The sequence below is a fragment of the Schistocerca serialis genome, chromosome 7 (assembly GCF_023864345.2).
Source record: "Schistocerca serialis cubense isolate TAMUIC-IGC-003099 chromosome 7, iqSchSeri2.2, whole genome shotgun sequence".
In the NCBI taxonomy this organism is placed as follows: Eukaryota; Metazoa; Arthropoda; class Insecta; order Orthoptera; family Acrididae; genus Schistocerca; species Schistocerca serialis.
Window position 1 is genome coordinate 336804106 of NC_064644.1, and position 20990 is coordinate 336825095.

Below are 20990 nucleotides of genomic sequence, written 5' to 3' on the forward strand. Positions count from 1 at the left end.
TAATAGCTTTCCCAAAATTCCTCTAAGGCAGTTTCTTCACTGACTGCAATTTGCGGAGGAACACCATCATGCATAAAAATAATCCTACCCACAAATCCACTATGCTGACTGGGTGGAATGACATTGGTGCACAAAAAACCCATCCCCTCAAAAATATACGGCCCGTCGAAACGATGCTGTCAACCCGCACCATACAGCTACCTCGGTAGAGTGAAACGGTACCGACTAATATGCAGGCGGATTTTCCGTTGTCCACATTCTGCAGTTCTGTGTACTGATGTATCCTCGGAGATGTAAATGCACGTCATCTGTCCACAGGATGTTCCGCAGTCACTCATTGTCCACTTCCATTCGAGCAACTAATTATAGACCAAACGTTTGTCTTACTGACAGATCAAAATGAACCAGTTCTGGTATTTTCTGTGGATGGCGCTGCAGGACGTTTTGTAGAATCTTTTGCATCGTGCTCACAGGTATTTTGAAAATCTGGGCAATTCCCTGTGCACTGCATGTTTGCACACGACCGTTTGACCCGATCCCTACTGCAGTGCTGCGGCCGCATCCTAAACTACCGTTTCGAATTTCGTAATGATATTCTCCAGACCCTTGGTAGACAGCGGACCAACGCCTTTTTGCATACCCTTGAGTTTCCGGAGTTTTTGTAGAGCTACTGGCGCACAGTCACCATACTTCCAAAAGAACTTTACTAGCGACTTGCGATCCTGGTTTGAAATAGCTATGCTGAGAGTCTCAGACCCAAACTGAGGAACAGCCGTGTGCTCTGCGTCTTTTAATTTCGATATTCTGCCGCTTACAGAACGATCTAATGTCTTCTTTTCAAAGCGTTTCCCCCTTCCTCGATAATATTCTGCTCAAATTTGTCGTCGCTCTGAGGAGTGGCCCTTTTTTTATTTTTTTAAAGCGTTTTGATTCTGGAATTCTAATTATAATCAACCTGTAGTACAGTTCATGACAAATCGACGTTTTTTGCATGCTACCTTCGTGGAGCTGCAGTTTTAATGGTCATGAGTGTGTCAGAGTACTTGTTATGTTACCGTGTACACCTTAGGAGACAATCTGTGTGTGTTTTTCGTCTCTATAGAGGATCTGCAGTACACACACAACAGATGTAACGAAAGTGACGCTTGTCCTGGTGGTACTCTCCGGCGTTTTGCTATGTGAATATCTCGTTCTTGGTTGCCTGATTTCTCTGTCTTTCACCATTAACAGTACCAACGTAGGGGGCGCATGACAACGTTCCACCTACTCTCATACGAGGCATCTGCAATTAACAACTCTCCTTGAAAGTTATATTCAGAGTTGGTGAGAGACGTTGACAGTGCACAGAAGGAGTGAGTGAAGAACATTTTTTACTCAAGCGACACAGATTTGTATATCTGGATACTGCACGATTCGACCAGCCGACCAAATGGAGACCCACAATGAGGCGCTTTTCAAATGGTGCCAGGTGCTGATAACGCTGTCTCATAGGTGTACGCAGCATCTCCGTGTCCTACACAGTGATCACTCAACATCTGGCGCTGCTCACGGCTCTTGTATAACCTGCCAGACCTGACACATGAACATCACTGATGCACCCCAGTGGCCTTTCTACCTGTCACAAAAATTGCAACTCTAAGTCATTCACATACCCGCCGACTGTGTGTACTTGTACGAGGTTACGTTGACATTCGACCACGTCTTCTTGGTGCTTCACATTTTTGTCAGGTGGTGTATTAGTATAGACCATATTTATAACCTTAGATGTTCCAACACCCTTAGGTCACTGATTCTCCTTTAACATTGTGCAAGCACGACCAGCGAAAGCTGTTATTTCTTTAATTCAACAATAAGATGTTCAGCATCTGCAAGGACAAAAGGATTTCTTCTTTAAAAAACTTTTTGCCGCAAATGTAAATATTGCATATAAAGTAAAGCACGATACTTTTCTTTCACTTACTAATTACACAACTGATTTACCCACATCGCGCGAACGGGAGACGGGGCGCAGATGCTACTTTTTCTTTCCTTTTTTGTGTGAAGTGTAGTATTGATATGCCGAAAAAAAGGTCACACAGAGGAAAATTACTTATTTTAAGAAAATAAGATTCTAGCTTGACCCGCCAGGTTAGCCGAGCGCTAATGCGCTGCTTCCTGGACGCGGGTCGGCGCGCCGGCCCCGGATCGAATCCGCCCGGCGGATTAACGACGAGATCGGTGTGCTGGCCAGCCTGGATGTGGTTTTTAGGCGGTTTTCCACATCCCACTAGATGAATACCGGGATGGTCCCTACGCCCTGCCTCAGTTACACGACTCGCAGACATCTGGAACACGTTCGCACTATTTCATGATTTACACTAGACACATACAGCTGGGGTACACTGATTCTATCCGGGGGGGGGGGGGGGGTACGGGGTGGCGGCAGGAAGGGCATCCGGCCACTCCTTAAAATTAACCATGCCAAATCCTATTGTAACCATGCCGAGCCTGAGGGACAAGGCACAAGCATAAGAAGAAGATTCTAGCTTAATTCGGGAAACACTGGGCCCTAATAGTGATTTGTTCCTTCTGACATGGGTTTTTCCTAATTTCGACATACAATGCCCAGATGGTTTCTTCCGTATAACGTTCTCCGAAATCGTCCGTCGTTCCTACTAACTGACCAGTGCTCCGCCCATAACGACACAGATGTCTACAGGACGTTAAACAGTAATCCTTTTCTCTCCATTACATTTCGCATGAGTCGACTGAGGGCTGGCCCTGCATTAAAAGTGTACAGCAATGATACGTTAGTAACCGCACTTATGCAAATCTCATTTTACATTCGAACACCTCGTTGAGAATAAGAGGCTATTGTATTCTAAACGCAGGGTACAAATGTCAGACCGTTGAGACAAATGAGAAAGTCTCAATGGAGGCTCTCTACAGGACGAAGCACTCAAGTCTGCACCGTTTGCAGATGTGATTATTCAGGGTACAAAGAAGCTTCTGTAAGTTTATGGCTGGATATGGCCAGTTCAGAAATTTAACTACATCTGACAGCGTTGAACGAATGCAAGCTGTGAGGCAAACTGCGAATACAAAAAAGTCTCAAATTATTGTTTACACTGTTTGGACTTGAATAACTGAAACTTCTAACGGGACATCCTCCTCTAGCATTAGTTTTCCTCGACAGTAGTTGTCGATACCAGCATTATTTTTCGAATCTTGGTCAGGTCAATGTTATCTCAGCTGCTTTCCTGAAAACTTTCATATAATTTTATACACAGTATGTTATATTTCGAGCTAAAATTTATGAAAAGGAATTACTTTATTTCAGATATATTAGTTCTGAATGTACAGTTAAAATTATGTTTTAGAAACATTTGAAGTTACGAATTATTTGGCACATTTAAAATCTCTATTATTAATTACGCATCTAGTACTGTTTACTATGTTTATTCTTAGATTCATTTATGAAATAATAATCGAAATTAATAGAAATTCATTTGTCAAGAAAAACTCTAAACCCTTTGGATTATGTTATTACCACAGAGTGAAGTAGTAGTAAGCATGCCTCTGATGTGATCGGACGTATTTTTGTATTTTGGTCGAACAATGTAATTTCGGCTTTGTTAATGTGAAAATTCAAAAGACTGTATGATATACTAAAATGTGACAAAATATATTAACGCAACAACAAAAATTCTGCAACACTAATCTTCAAATTTATTTAGATGAATTCAATCATGAGGACCTAAAATGTGAGAATTTCAGCTTCAAGAATCAGACCCGTAGACAAGAAGAACTGGAGCCAACTCTACACGAAAAGCTAAGTGTACTAGAAAGTGTATTGTAATCTTCGCTCCTCTTAAACTTTTCATAAAAGACTTTGCTTATTGAGGACTATGAATGGAATTAGGAAGGAGGGGAGAGATTTCAAACTCAGTAAAAAAGGAAAGCAAGTTTAAGGGGACCTGGATATCATGAGGGCTCAAAAAATGGAAATTTAGTTTTTTACTTAATAAAGTTATTCTGTGATTTTTCCTGATTCTGAAAATATATACTTTATAATTTTCGTTTTAAATGTCAGGCGAGGCGAGTGTTTTTTAAATGCCTCGCTGTCACACTACTGTCAAACACAAGGCTTTGCCTAAATGTCTTGTTATTTAATTTTGGCGTCGATATTTCCATAGCAACTCGTTTGAGAAATATCGTTGAACAATTTATCGACTGTACTGCGAGCAGGAATTTGTCGTAATCGTTCTTTCGGTCAGTACTGGTAGTTTACTACAGTTTACTTATGTTCGTGTAGTAAACGTTTTGTTGTGATTGTTTTAGGCGTATTTTACTGAATTTGCGTCACAAAACGCCAAGAATTAAGAAGTTTAATTGCAGTTCGGGAAGTTAACATCAATCAACACAAACGTGTTATTGGGAGTCATGGTGCAGGTACAATAGGTGTGGAGCAATGGACAAAAACACACACAAGTACGCCCATGCCATCTGTCTGTGGTAAAAGAAGACTCGTCTAGTAATGCAGAGAGTGCATTAATGACAGAGTGATTGTAGGAGACGGAGCGACACCGCCATGCTATACTGTGGGTACGTTCGTGTATATTTTTTGAAGAGAACCAAATGAATTCACCAAAAAGACGAAATACGGTTTTAAGCGCTGCGAGAGAATAAAAAAAGTGTGAAACTTCAAGACTGAACAGATGGCGTATTTAGGAGTTGTACCCTTCCCAAAATTTATGCAGTGGAACACAGTGCAGCATGCAGTCTTATAGTTGCAGACTCTGCAGTGGATTCGGTATGGCCTCATAATAATGTACCACATGTATATATATATATATATATATATATATATATATATATATATATATATATATATATATATATATATGCAGACTGAAGCGGCGAATGAAAATTTATACCAAGCCTGGGATTCAAACCTGAGTTCCTGCTTACTAGGCAGTTGCCCAAAGTACATGCTAACCCCAGCACAGCGGTTTTGCGTTAACTGCCTGGACTGCCTTAGCACGTCTCCTTCCTCAGTCTACATCTACATCTACATCTACATGGATACTCTGCAAATCACATTTAAGTGCCTGGCATAGGGTTCATCTAATCACCTTCACAATTCTTATTATTCCAATCTCGTATAGCGCGCGGAAAGAATGAACACCTACATCTTTCCGTACGAGCTCTGATTTCCCTTATTTTATCGTGGTGATCGTTCCTCCCTATGTAGGTGGGTGTCAACAAAATATTTTCGCATTCGGAGGAGAAAGTTGGTGATTGGAATTTCGTGAGAAGATTCCGTCGCAACGAAGAACGCCTTTCTTTTAACGATTCCCAGCCCAAATCCTGTATCATTTCTGTGACACTCTCTCCCATATTTCGCGATAATACAAAACGTGCTGCCTTTATTTGAACTTTTTCGATGTACTCCTTCAGTCCTATCTGGTAAGAATCCCACACCGCGCAGCAGTATTCTAAAAGAGGACGGACAAGCATAGTGTAGGCAGTCTCCTTAGTAGGTTTGTTACATTTTCTAAGTGTCCTGCCAATAAAACGCAGTCTTTGGTTCGCCTCCCCCGCAACATTTTCTGTGTGTTCCTTCCGATTTAAGTTGTTCGTAATTGCAATTTCTAGGTATTTAGTTGAATTTACGGCTTTTAGATTAGACTGATTTATCGTGTAACCGAAGTTTGACGAATTCCTTTTAGCACTCATGTGGATGACCTCACACTTTTCGTTATTCAGGGTCAACTTCCACTTTTCGCACCATTCAGATATTTTTTATAAATCGTTTTGCAGTTTGTTTTGATCTTCTGATGACTTTATTAGTCGATAAACGACAGCGTCATCTGCAAACAGCCGATGACGACTGCTCAGATTGTCTCCCAAATCGTTTATATAGACAAGGAACAGCAAAGGGCCTATAACACTACCTTGGGAAAAGCCGGAAATCACTTCTGTTTTACTCGACGACTTTCCGTCAATTACTGCGAACTGTGATCTCTCTGACAGGAAATCACAAATCCAGTCACATAACTGAGACGATATTCCATCATCATCATCAGTGTTGTGCGTAAAGGGAGGTTTTCACACGGTACTTCTCCAGGCTGTCCGGTCTTCTACCATCCTCTTCAGGTCTGCATAATTTCCTCTTCCCTTTATGTCGTCTATCATCTTGTATCTCCTTCTTCCTCTCAGTCTTCTCCCACAAACCAATCCTTCCAAAGCATCTACTAGCAAGCACTCCCTTCTCAACGAATGTCCCAACCAGTTCTTTTTCCTTTCTCTTACAGCCTTCAGCAGACATCTTCTCTCACCAACCCTTACTCTTTCATTACTCACTCTTTCCATCCAGCTTATTCTCTCCATTCTCCTCCACATTCACATCTCAAATGCTTCTAACCTTTTTTCATCCTCTCGTCTCAAGTGTCCATGTTTCTGCCCCATATAGTGCCACACTCCAGACAAAACATTTGCCAAGCTTTTTCCTTAGTCCTTTATCTAATTTGCCACATAAGAGTCTCCTCTTTCTGTTGAATGCCTCCTTCGCTATGGCAATTCGAGTTTTCACCAGCTGGTGACATCTCAAGTCTTCAGTTATTGTGCTTCCGAGATATTTAAATTCACTTACTTGTCTAATGGTAGACTGTCCTATTTTAATATTGGACAGTTTGCGTCTTGTACTGATGACCATTCTCTTTGTTTTTGCTGTGTTTATTTGCATCCCATATTCCGCACAAGCTTCATTCAGATCTTTGAGCATGTTATACACTGTCCGCGCTTTTTCTGCCACTAATACCATGTCATCAGCAAATCTTATACATTCTATTCTCTTTCCACCAATACATATTCCTCTTTTCCCATCTAAGCTTTTCGCAACAATCTCTTCAAGGTATACGTTAAACAACAGTGGGGAAAGGCAACAACCTTGTCTAACACCTCCTCCAATGCTGCTTCCTTCTGACATTTCATTTACAATCATTATCCTTACTTTCTGGTGTAAATAGAGATTCTGTATCAGTCGTCTCTCTTTCCAATCTTTATTCCTTTCCTCTTCAAGATATCCATCAGCTTGTTCCACTGAACTCTGTCAAAAGCCTTTTCTAAATCTATAAAAACAGCAAAGATTTCTCTACCCTTTTCCATACATCTTTCCCCTATAGTTCTTAGCAGGCCAATAGCATCTCTTGTTCCTTTTCCTCTTCTAAATCTGAACTGCTACTCTGCAATCCCTCTATCCAGCTTGCCATATAACCTTCTATTCAACACTCTCAGCAAGACTTTAGCTGCATGAGGAATTAGACTGATGGTCCGGTGCTCTTCACATTTTTTAGTATTTCTCTTTTTCTCTATTGGTATCATAACTGTTGCAGCGAAGTCTTCAGGCCATTCCCCTTTGTCATATATCTCGTTACAGAGATATTACATAAGCACGCAATTTCAATACGACCCGCTTGTGTGGTACAGTGTCAAAAGCCTTCCGGAAATCCAGAAATACGGAATCGATCTGAAATCCCTTGTCAATAGCACTCAACACTTAACGTGAATAAAGAGCTAGTTCTGTTTCACAGGAACGATGTTTTCTAAACCCATGTTGATTGTGTGTCAATAGACAGTTTTCTTCGAGGTAATTTATAATGTACGAACACAATATATGTTCTAAAATCCTGCTACATATCGACGTTAACGATATGGGCCTGTAATTTAGTGGATTACTCATACTACCTTTCTTGAATATTGGTGTGACCTGTGCAACTTTCCAGTCTTTGAGTACGGATCTTCCGTCGAGCGAACGGTTGTATATGATTCTTAAGTATGGAGCTAATGCATCAGCATACTCCGAAAGGAACCTAATTGGTATACAGTCTGAACCAGAAGACTTGCTTTTATTAAGTGATTTAAGTTGCTTCACTACTCCGAGGATATTTACTTCTACTTTACTCATGTTGGCAGCTGTTCTCGATTCGAATTCTGGGATATTTACTTCGACTTGTGTTGTGAAGGAATTTCGGAAGGCTGTGTTTAGTAACTCTGCTTTCGCAGCACTGTCTTCGATAGTATCTCCATTGCTATCGTGCAGAGAAGGCATTGATTGTTTCTTGCCGCTAACATACTTCACATACGACCAGAATCTCTTTGGATTTTCTGCCAGGTTTCGAGACAACATTTCGTTGTGGAAACTGTTATAGGCATCTCGCATTGAAGTCCGCGCTAAATTTCGAGCTTCTGTAAAGGATCGACAATCTTGGGTATTTTGCATCTGTTTAAATTTGGCATGTTGGTTTCGTTGTTTCTGCAACAGTGTTCTAACCCGTTTTGTGTACCAAGGAGGATCAGCACCGTCGTTTGTTAATTTCTGCCGATACTATTTCTTTGAATTTAAGCCACGTCTGGTCTACACTTACATTATTAATTTGGAATGAGTGGAGATTGTCTCTCGGGAAGGCGTAAAGTGAATTTTTATCCGCTTTTTTGAATAGGTATATTTTTCGCTTATTTTTCGGGGATTTGGGGATTACAATATTCAATCTCGCTACGACAATCCTGTGTTCACTAATCCCTGAATCGGTTTTGATGCTCGTTATTAACTCAGGATTACTTGTTGCTAAGAGGTCAAGTGTGTTTTCACAACCGTTTACTATTCGCGTGGGCTCATGAACTAATTGCTAGAAATAATTTTCAGAGAATGCGTTTAGCACAATTTCGGATGATATTTTATGCGTACCTCCGGAATTAAACATGTATTTCCGCCAGCATATCGAGGGTAAATTAAAGTCACCACCAACCATTATCCCGTGAGTCGGGTACGTGTTTGAAATCAAACTCAAGTTTTCTTTGAACCTTTCAGCAACTGTATCATCTGAATTGGAAGGTCGGTAAAAGGATCCAATTATTATTTTATTCCGGTTGCCAACAATGACCTCTACCCATACTAGCTCACAGGAAGTATCTACTTTAATTTTGCGACAAGTTAAACTACCTCTGACAGCAGCAAACACGCCACCGCCAAACCTGTTTAGCCTATCCTTACGGAACATCGTTAGGTTCTTCGCAAAAATTTCGGCTGAGTTATATCCGGCTTCTGCATCAGTGCTTTCTATTAGCGCTTGGAACTCTGGTACTTTCTCAACACAGCTACGACAATTTACAACTGTTATACCAATGGCTCCTGTATCTATGTTTTTCCTGTGTTCAGTCTGCACCCTTTGTGACTGAAGCCCTTCTTGTGTTTTCCCGAGACCTTATAACCTAAAAAATCGCCAAGACCACGCCACACAGCCCCCGCTACCAGTGTAGCCGCCTCAGGCGTATAGTGGACACCTGGCCTATTCAGCGGAACCCGGATCCCAACCACCCTTTGGCGCAAGTCGAGGAATCTTCAGCCTACACGGTCGCAGAAACATCTGAGCCTCTGATTAAGACCCTCCACTCGGCTCTGTACCAGAGGTCCGCATTCGGTCCTGTCGACTATGCTGCAAATGGTCACCTCTGCTTTCATCTTGCAAGCAAGACTTGCAGCCTTTACCACTTGTGTTAGCCGCTCGAAACCAGAGAGAATCTTTTATGATCCGTTCACACCTCAGCCTACTTGGTATTCCCCCTAAATTCGAACAACATTGCAGAGGCTCTCCAACTATATTTGAATAACATTTTAGCATAAAATGAAGCTGGAGATCCTGCCTGAAATTCAGGCATATGTGCTGTAATCAAATGAAACCCTATGGTTCCAGAGATCTTTTGAAGTCTGAAACATCTTTGATGTATATATGCAAACTGAAGTGACGAATGAAAATTTGTACCAAGGATTCCTCGTTTAGTTCGAATCTGAAGTGCTATTCCAATACAGCTGGAGAGCTTCTGTGATTCTGTTCGAGTTTATGGGAAATACCAAGTGGGCTTAAGCGTGAATGGGAATTTGGATTGAGAAGGCAGGCGTGCTAGGTGTGGTGTCACCGCCAGACACCACACTTGCTAGGTGGTAGCTTAAATCGGCCGCGGTCCATGTAGTACATGTCGGACCCGCGTGTCGCCACTGTGATCGCAGACCTAGCGCCACCACCAAGGCAGGTCTCGTGATACGAGAGTGGACTCGCCCCAGTTGTACGAGAACCTAGCTACCGCCCAGTTGTACGAGAACCTAGCTACCGACCAGATGTACGAAGCCTTTCTCTCTCATTAGCCGAGAGACAGAATAGCCTTCAGCTAAGTTAATGGCTACGAACTAGCAAGGCGCCATTAGCCATACAGTGATTGTACTTAAAGTCTCCTGTGTATCGTCAAGATCGATGTACCTCAATGATATTAAAGATAAGTATTAATCAAGCTACGTACTTTTATTCTTAACATTAATTACGTAGCCTGTTCCAGTACTTCACGCCCGTCTGCTTTAGTCTTGCGTGCATTTTCAGCCATCTCAACTTCACGGTGTCGGCCCAGATACCGACACAACACTAGGATAGACCATGCAGTTGTGCATTGCCACTGCGCCAGGGTGACGTAGTGGCTAGTGGATCTGCCTAGTGAGCAGAAGACCAGAGTTCGTATCCCGGCCTTGCTACAAATTTTCGTTCGTCGCTTCAGTCTGCATATATACATCATAGATGTTTGAGACTGGACAAAAGTCCCTGGAACCATATACTGTAGTTTCATTGGAATGTGTCAAACTAGAGATATGTCGACTATGTTGTTTCAGGCCCAGACTGTTAAGAATCGGTTCTAGCGGCCAATTTAAGAGCTGCTTTGGAAGATTTCTCACATTCATCTCGTAGAATGTTTGTGCTAGGTTAACTCAAAAAGGCAAAAAGTCAAGCTTGCAAAATACACTGGCTTAGCTTTTATTGTGCCAGTCAGTATTAAGAAACACAGACATGAAAATAATGTATCAGTCCATTAATATGATCAAATATCAGGTTTTTTCAGTTTCCTCTTCCCTCACGTTGAGAAATATTTTTTGTGGTTTTATTTGTGGAGATATCTAACAGCATTTCATCATTTATTGAAAATAAGGTCTGCCTGTTATGCAGAACACTGTTTTTCATGTGACTCAAACATCTTTCAGCACCTCTGCATCATCATCACTGATTTCCTTCTTCGAATCTATAAAATGTGTATTAATTGTGACAACTAACCTACGAAAATTAAGCCTAAAGGACGCTTTTTATTTGTTTTTATCTATTCTTAATTTTACATTGTTCGCTTATGCAGGACCGTTTGTACATTATTATGTACTGGTAGCTTGTCATCTGTAACCAAACGAAATTTGGTTGACGATTTAACACATAATTTTAAGTTTAAATGTAATATTTTCGTATCACGATATCTCGCTCGTATATTTACTATTATTTACGTTTTACTTTGACAGATCTTTTTTCTTTTGCATTATCATGAGTTATTGAGAAGCATACGCAAACACTTCACGTGTTTTGCGGAATTTTGTTTGTAACGAATAGTTTTGACTTGGCCACTGCAATCACGACAAATACAAGACCAAATAATACCGAGGGAGGTGGCGCAGCGGTTAGCACACTGGATTCGCATTCCGGAGGACGACGGTTCAAACCCGCGTACGGCCATCCTGGTTTAGGTTTTCCGTGATTTCCCTACATCACTTCAAGCAAATGCCGGAAACGTTTCTTTGAAAGGGCACGCCTGATTTGCTTCCCCATCTTTCCCTAACCCGATGGGACCGATGACCTCGCTGTTTGGTCCTCTCGTCCCAAACCAACCAACCAACCAAATGATAAGAATTTCATCAGTCGTTCAGATTTTTCTTCTATTTTGTGTTTTTAATTTTAAGTATCAACCCAATATTATCGATACAAAAAAAGTGATATAACTACAAATCAACAATTTTCTGATTTTTTTCCCTCTACTTATACCGTGAAACCTCGTTTCTTGCCGAATTTCATGATTATAGGCGAATAAGTTTTAATGAATGAGTTTGTATCAACGTGGGTGATATAAATGGCTGTATCTTTTGATTGCATTGACTTGAAAACTAACATTTATTACATCGCCACAAAATTATAGACCTTAATATGTGATATAAATTTCAACTTGGTGCGTGTATCCGTTATTGGGAAAAAGGGGTCTTAACAGTCGGAAAGACATAGTCTGATAACAAATGACAAAAAGCTTCTAGTTACGAACTTACAGTTTTAGGATTTTTTCCTTTGGTTGTACTGTGAAAACTTACTTTCTGAGAAATTCCATTACTCTAGCTAGGCGAACGGGAAGTACCCTATAGGTGTTGATGAGTATCAAAATATCTGACATAAATGACCGTATGTGTAGACAGTATTTGTTTAGAAGCTTAACTTTTTTATATCATCAAGGGACCATGGATCTTAGTATCTGACGTAAATTTCAAGTTGATACATCTACCCGTTCCTGAGAAAAACGGCCGGCCGGGGTGGCCGAGCGGTTCTAGGCGCTACAGTCTGGAACCGCGCGACCGCTACGGTCGCAGGTTCGAATCGTGCCTCGGGCATGGATGTGTGTGATGTCCTTAGGTTAGTTAGGTTTAAGTAGTTCTCAGTTTTAGGGGACTGATGACCTTAGATGTTAAGTTCCATAGTGCTCAGAGCCATTTGAACCATTTGAGAAAAACGATTTTTAACAGACAGACAGACGGACAACAAAATGATCCTATAGGGGTTTCGTATTTACCGGTGGAGGTTCGAAACACCAAGAAGGCTTTTGTGAATATTTCCTGTTCTCTTAAGCATTGGAAATGTTGCTTTTAACCATGTAAGTAAATAATTTCAGATTGTTAAGTCAAAGAGGTGGCATCCTCATTAATAATATAGAAACGATGTACTTTGCACATCCTAGTGAAATATGCTTGTCCTTTATGGTATTAAAGTATCGACCTTAAAAAATGCTGGCTAACTATTAAAAGTTTGAGATACAGTAAGTTTCTTGTACTTCCCATCAAGTTCATTTGTTGGGCACGATGCATTCTTAAACTCATAGAGTCATTTCTGGATAAAGAGAAACAACGGCTAATTCTGCCCCTCTTGGATGAATTTCTCAAGACGCCCCACACTGAGTGAGTGTAAAATGAACTAAAAACAGAAAAAAGGTTGCATAACCTTGAAAACGTCCAATATTTTTATTGTTTTAAATATTTTATGTAGGCGGTATTAAACAGTTCAATACAGGTAAGGAACTGCATCATGCAAAATATAGCTGTTGTTATTTTGATTTTGACAATCTATTTCGGTCACGATATAGCCATGTCCGAGGATGGTCAGATTGTGAACGAAATCGATTGTTAAAATAAAGAAATAACATCTATGTATTGCATGATGCAGATGTAAGTTTTTCATTATTGCTTCAGACACAAGGGCCCGCATGTTTTATTTTTTGTTTTTGTTTTGTTTATAGAACAACAAAAAAGAAAACATGCTGGCGTTTGTATCTGAAGCAATAATGAAAATATATTTCGCAAGCCACCTTATGGATGGCAGAGGGTAACTTGTTCCACTACTGGTCATTTCCACTCGTAAGTCTTTATGCCTCTGTAGGAGTCCTGCTTTCTATTTTCTTAATAGCCCTTCCCCCCCATGAACCATGGACCTTGCCGTTGGTGGGGAGGCTTGCGTGCCTCAGCGATACAGATAGCCGTACCGTAGGTGCAACCACAACGGAGGGGTATCTGTTGAGAGGCCAGACAAACGTGTGGTTCCTGAAGAGGGGCAGCAGCCTTTTCAGTAGTTGCAAGGGCAACAGTCTGGATGATTGACTGATCTGGCCTTGTAACAATAACCAAAACGGCCTTGCTGTGCTGGTACTGCGAACGGCTGAAAGCAAGGGGAAACTACAGCCGTAATTTTTCCCGAGGGCATGCAGCTTTACTGTATGATTACATGATGATGGCGTCCTCTTGGGTAAAATATTCCGGAGGTAAAATAGTCCCCCATTCGGATCTCCGGGCGGGGACTACTCAAGAGGATGTCGTTATCAGGAAAAAGAAAACTGGCGTTCTACGGATCGGAGCGTGGAATGTCAGATCCCTTAATCGGGCAGGTAGGTTAGAAAATTTAAAAAGGGAAATGGATAGGTTGAAGTTAGATATAGTGGGAATTAGTGAAGTTCGGTGGCAGGAGGAACAAGACTTCTGGTCAGGTGACTACAGGGTTATAAACACAAAATCAAATAGGGGTAATGCAGGAGTAGGTTTAATAATGAATAGGAAAATAGGAATGCGGGTAAGCTACTACAAACAGCATAGTGAACGCATTATTGTGGCCAAGATAGATACGAAGCCCACGCCTACTACAGTAGTACAAGTTTATATGCCAACTAGCTCTGCAGATGACGAAGAAATTGAAGAAATGTATGATGAAATAAAAGAAATTATTCAGATTGTGAAGGGAGACGAAAATTTAATAGTCATGGGTGACTGGAATTCGAGTGTAGGAAATGGGAGAGAAGGAAACATAGTAGGTGAATATGGATTGGGGGACAGAAATGAAAGAGGAAGCCACCTGGTCGAATTTTGCACAGAGCACAACATAATCATAACTAACACTTGGTTTAAGAATCATGAAAGAAGGTTGTATACATGGAAGAACCCTGGAGATACTAAAAGGTATCAGATAGATTATATAATGGTAAGACAGAGATTTAGGAACCAGGTTTTAAATTGTAAGACATTTCCAGGGTCAGATGTGGACTCTGACCACAATCTATTGGTTATGACCTGTAGATTAAAACTGAAGAAACTGCAAAAAGGTGGGAATTTAAGGAGATGGGACCTGGATAAACTAAAAGAACCAGAGGTTGTACAGAGATTCAGGGAGAGCATAAGGGAGCAATTGACAGGGATGGGGGAAATAAATACAGTAGAAGAAGAATGGGTAGCTTTGAGGGATGAAGTAGTGAAGGCAACAGAGGATCAAGTAGGTAAAAAGACGAGGGCTAGTAGAAATCCTTGGGTAACAGAAGAAATATTGAATTTACTTGATGAAAGGAGAAAATATAAAAATGCAGTAAGTGAAACAGGCAAAAAGGAATACAAACGTCTCAAAAATGAGATCGACAGGAAGTGCAAAATGGCTAAGCAGGGATGGCTAGAGGACAAATGTAAGGATGTAGAGGCCTATCTCACTAGGGGTAAGATAGATACCGCCTATAGGTAAATTAAAGAGACCTTTGGAGATAAGAGAACGACTTGTATGAATATCAAGAGCTCAGATGGAAACCCAGTTCTAAGCAAAGAAGGGAAAGCAGAAAGGTGGAAGGAGTATATAGAGGGTCTATACAAGGGCGATGTACTTGAGGACAATATTATGGAAATGGAAGAGGATGTAGATGAAGATGAAATGGGAGATATGATACTGCGTGAAGAGTTTGACAGAGCACTGAAAGACCTGAGTCGAAACAAGGCCCCCGGAGTAGACAATATTCCATTGGAACTACTGACGGCCGTGGGAGAGCCAGTCCTGACAAAACTCTACCATCTGGTGAGCAAGATGTATGAAACAGGCGAAATACCCTCAGACTTCAAGAAGAATATAATAATTCCAATCCCAAAGAAAGCAGGTGTTGACAGATGTGAAAATTACCGAACTATCAGCTTAATAAGTCACAGCTGCAAAATACTAACACGAATTCTTTACAGACGAATGGAAAAACTAGTAGAAGCCAACCTCGGGGAAGATCAGTTTGGATTCCGTAGAAACACTGGAACACGTGAGGCAATACTGACCTTACGACTTATCTTAGAAGAAAGATTAAGGAAAGGCAAACCTACGTTTCTAGCATTTGTAGACTTAGAGAAAGCTTTTGACAATGTTGACTGGAATACTCTCTTTAAAATTCTAAAGGTGGCAGGGGTAAAATACAGGGAGCGAAAGGCTATTTACAATTTGTACAGAAACCAGATGGCAGTTATAAGAGTCGAGGGACATGAAAGGGAAGCAGTGGTTGGGAAGGGAGTAAGACAGGGTTGTAGCCTCTCCCCGATGTTGTTCAATCTGTATATTGAGCAAGCAGTAAAGGAAACAAAAGAAAAATTCGGAGTAGGTATTAAAATTCATGGAGAAGAAATAAAAACTTTGAGGTTCGCCGATGACATTGTAATTCTGTCAGAGACAGCAAAGGACTTGGAAGAGCAGTTGAATGGAATGGACAGTGTCTTGAAAGGAGGATATAAGATGAACATCAACAAAAGCAAAACAAGGATAATGGAATGTAGTCTAATTAAGTCGGGTGATGCTGAGGGAATTAGATTAGGAAATGAGGCACTTAAAGTAGTAAAGGAGTTTTGCTATTTGGGGAGCAAAATAACTGATGATGGTCGAAGTAGAGAGGATATAAAATGTAGGCTGGCAATGGCAAGGAAAGCGTTTCTGAAGAAGAGAAATTTGTTAACATCCAGTATTGATTTAAGTGTCAGGAAGTCATTTCTGAAAGTATTCGTATGGAGTGTAGCCATGTATGGAAGTGAAACATGGACGATAAATAGTTTGGACAAGAAGAGAATAGAAGCTTTCGAAATGTGGTGCTACAGAAGAATGCTGAAGATTAGATGGGTAGATCACATAACTAATGAGGAAGTATTGAATAGGATTGGGGAGAAGTTTGTGGCACAACTTGACTAGAAGAAGGGATCGGTTGGTAGGACATGTTCTGAGGCATCAAGGGATCACCAATTTAGTATTGGAGGGCAGCGTGGAGGGTAAAAATCGTAGAGGGAGACCAAGAGATGAATACACTAAGCAGATTCAGAAGGATGTAGGTTGCAGTAGGTACTGGGAGATGAAAAAGCTTGCACAGGATAGAGTAGCATGGAGAGCTGCATCAAACCAGTCTCAGGACTGAAGACCACAACAACAACAATAGCCCTTATGCGAATTGTACGTTGACGGTAGAAGAATTGTTTCGCAGTCAGCCACAAACGGCGGTTCTTTAAATTTGCACAATAGTGTTCCACGAAAAGAACGTCATCTTCCCTACAGAGATTACCGAGCGAGGTGGCGCAGTGGTTAGCACACTGGACTCGCATTCGGGAGGACGAAGGTTCAATCCCGCGTCCGGCCATCCTGATTTAGGTATTACGTGATTTCTCTAAATCGCTCCAGGCAAATGCCAGGATGCTTCCTTTAAAAACGCACGACCGACTTCCTTCCCTGTCCTTCCCTAATCCGATGAGACCGATGACCTCGCAGTTTGGTCTCTTCCCCCCCCCCTCTCCCCACCACCCCAAAAAAAACCCAACCCTACAGAAATTTCCTCTTGGGTTCATGAAGCATATCCGTAATACTCGCGTGTTGATTGAATTTACCGGTGACAAATCTAGCAGCCCGCCTCTGAATTGCTTCGATGTCTTCCTATAATCCAACCAGGTGGGGATCCCAAACACTTGAGCACTGCTCAAGAATGGGTCGTGCTAGTATTTTATACGCGGTTACGTTTACAGATGAACCACGTTTACCTAAAATTCTCCCAATGAACCTACGTCGACCATTCACCTTCCCTGCTACCGACCTCACGTGCTCGTTTCATTTTGTATCATTTTGCGACGTTACGCCTAGACATTTAATCGCCGTGACTGTGTGAATAAGTCCACTTTTAATGCTGTTTCGAGCATTACGGGATTTTTATCCTAATCATCTGAATTACTTGCACTTTTCTACATTTAGAGCCAGCAGCCATTCATCTCACACTCCATCTGAACAATCCTCGTAAGGCCCAGCGCTACCGACCGACTGAAGTGTCATCCTCAGCCGATAGGCGTCACTCTATGTGGGTATGGACGTGCATGTGGCCAGCACAACGCTCTCCCGACCGTTGTCCGATTTCGCGATCGGAGCCGCTACTTCTGAATCAAGTAGATCCTCAGTTAGGTTCACAGGAACTAAGTGTATCACGCTTGCCAACAGCGGTGAGCTGATCCAGATGGCCACCCACCTAAGTGCTAGTCAACACAGTCAGACCTTAGCTTCCTTGACCTAACGGGAACCAGTTCATCACACAAATCAGGGATTTTGTCTACGTCACCTTGTATACTCCTACAGTCAATCAACGACAACACCTTCCGGTACATCACAGAGTCATCATCAAACAGATTCAGATTGCTGCTGACCCTGTCGGTCAGATCATTTATGTGCCTAGACACTAACAGATGTCCTACCACAGTTCCTTGGGGCACTCCTGACGATATCCTTGTCTCTGATGAACACTCGCCACCGAGGACAAAGTTCTGGTTGCTATTACTGACGAAGTCTTCAAGCCTCTCACATATCTGGGACCCTATTCCGTATGCTCGTACCTCCATTATCAGATTTCAATGCGACACCGTGTCAAACTCTTTCAGGAAATGTAGGAATATGGAAATTCCCTATTGTTCTTCATCCATTGTTAGCAGGCTGTCATGCGAGAAAAGAGCAAGGTGACTTTTACAAGAGTGATGCTTTCTAATCCGTGTTGATCTGTCAGCAGAAGCACGTCTATATCAAGGAAATTAATTATATTCTAACTGAGAATATATTCAAGAATTCTGCAGCAGACCGATGATAGGGGCAGTAGCATCACTATACTGGAGACAGTTAAGCACAAAATGCTCAAGAGACTTCTGCAGCTCTCGTCAAAGACAGTCGACGAAGAATAATTAGTGTTTGCAGTTTACAACACACAGTGTTACGTTCTTAGCGTTGTTCGTATAAATGAACTGGATATGTCTGCGGATAAGGCATGTGATATGGAATTAGCCGAACATCAGACCAGTTTGTAAAACTGGATTTAAGCCAGAATCCTATAAGAAGACATCCAGTGCACAGGTTTTATCTGGAAACTCATCAAGAACCTCTCGGTTTTTTTCTCATATTTGCACACTTGTTACCTCGAAAAAACTTGCTACTGAGCCTTGGTACAATTTTGCTCATGGAGAACTGAACAGCAAGTTCAAGATCACAGGCACAACTTATGACTATCACATTAGTGTCTCAAAACGCAATCATTTAAAAAAAAAAAATTTTAACCTCTTCGTTGAAGGGCAAATGTTAATCTCTCGTCAACACTGAGTTCATTAGAAATAGATGAAGAATCAACAAAAAGATGGACTGATGCGACTGGATCAGGCTAGAGCGCCTATTCCGTGACGCGGTCCACTATTTTTAATCCTTTAGCCCCAGTTGTCACAATGAATTGAGTGTTATTGCGTAGGCTTCCGCGGCCAGAGTCAGTCGACATAAAAGATTTCTGGGTTTGGTACCGCGTCATAATTTAAAAACTACTGCTGCTATAGAAAAGCCAACGCTTCGGCCACGATTGCAGCGGCCTTCTTCTTAGACCCAGAAGAAGGCCGCTGCAATCGTGGCCGAAACGTTGGCTTTTCTATAGCAGCAGTAGTTTTTACATTATGACGCGGTACCAAACCCAGAAAACTTTTATGTCGAATTGAGTGTTGTTGCGCATAACCTCTGAGATTAAACAGTCATGGACAAGTAGGGCCCAGTTCAATCTCATTATAGTCCAATAGCTGGACAATGTGTCGTCTAAAGTAGTCGATCGAATGCGTTTCAAGAATACTGGGCCACACTGTTCACAGGTTCTTTCTATTGGAATGAGGAATACGTTCAGCACGGACACATACTTTGTCACGTAATATAAATGATCGACTGAGTTAATGTTAGACAAATATCATGGTCAATATAATGTTTGGAGTTTTCAAACCTTAATTAAACGAAGAGTGAACATTACTTACCGATGGCTGAGCGCGATATCCCACAGTTTTGTGAGAAAATGTGGGCTGTGTAATGGGCCCAGAAGGCTCAACGATATCGACTGACCACCGTGTCACCCTTGGCCCACAAGCGTCACTAGATGAGGATATGGTGGAGCACATGGTGAGCACACCGGTCTCCCTGCTGTTGTCAGTTTTTGTGACCGGAGCCGCTACTTCCCAGTCAAATAGCTCCTCAATTGACCTCACAAGGGCTGAGTGCACTCCGCTTGCCAACAGAGCTCGGCAGACCGGATGGTCACCCATCCAAGTGCTAGCTCAGCCTGACAGCGCTTAACTTCGGTGATCTGACGGGAACCGGTGTTACCACTGCAGGAAACTGAAGTTTGTTTGCCCTGGTTGATATTGTCTTCAACGGATTATTCCAATAAAATATGTACCACGGTGGCTACACGAGTATTGTTTGTCAGTGAAAGTTCGAAAGTGGAATAGATCATTAATTTGCCACACATGGTTATGTTTATGCAAGTATCGTGAATCTGGCCGTTATAACACAAGTAGGCGCTGTCTGCTCAGTCTAGTTGTACAACTGAGCGAACTCAGCAACAAAAACTGTTTTGCATTCTCAGTTTCAATAGGCGCAATTCCATTACAACCGCGCTCCGTGAGTTTAATGAAGACTACTGGAGCAACGACGAATCGGCCGTGTGTGTGTGGGGGGGGGGGGGGGGGGGCGTACGGATCTCGCACATACCATTCGCCTCCAAGATCGCCTGACCTCGCAGTATGTGACTTTCTTTCTTCCTTTTTTTTATGTGGTTTGCGGAAAACTTTGCCTACATGTCTCTCCGTTCTGCGTAAAACTTATTTCTGAAATTCAACTTAACTGTAACAGGTGTACGTACACTTCTTAAAGCGATATATGAATACTTCTGCTGACCGGGACTCGAACCTTATCATGAGCAGTGATCTTACGACTTAGGCTACCCGAGACCCAAAATTATATATGTCACACATCTATCTATTTCTTGTCATAGATTATTCACTTACCCACACTCGCACATCTCGTGATTCCAATGCAGGTAATATAGGTAATAGAATCAACTGCAAGAGAAGTCATAGACTAGCGATATTTGATGAATAGTCAGTTTCAAATGTGTGAAGTCTGCACGGGAATTACGAGATGTGCGACAGGGGGTAAATGTGTTAATAATCTATGAGAAGAAATAGATAGGCGTGACAATGGAAGTTTTGGTCTCTGCAGGGAGCGTGCTCGGGTAACGTAAGTTGTAGG

At 41.7% G+C, this 20990-nt stretch overlaps 1 protein-coding gene across 1 annotated transcript in view; it reads right to left on the reverse strand.

Annotated features, from left to right (window-relative positions):
* LOC126412536 (nose resistant to fluoxetine protein 6-like) overlaps positions 1–20990 on the reverse strand; it is a 331497-nt gene that overhangs the window by 153358 nt on the left and 157149 nt on the right. The window lies entirely within an intron of this gene.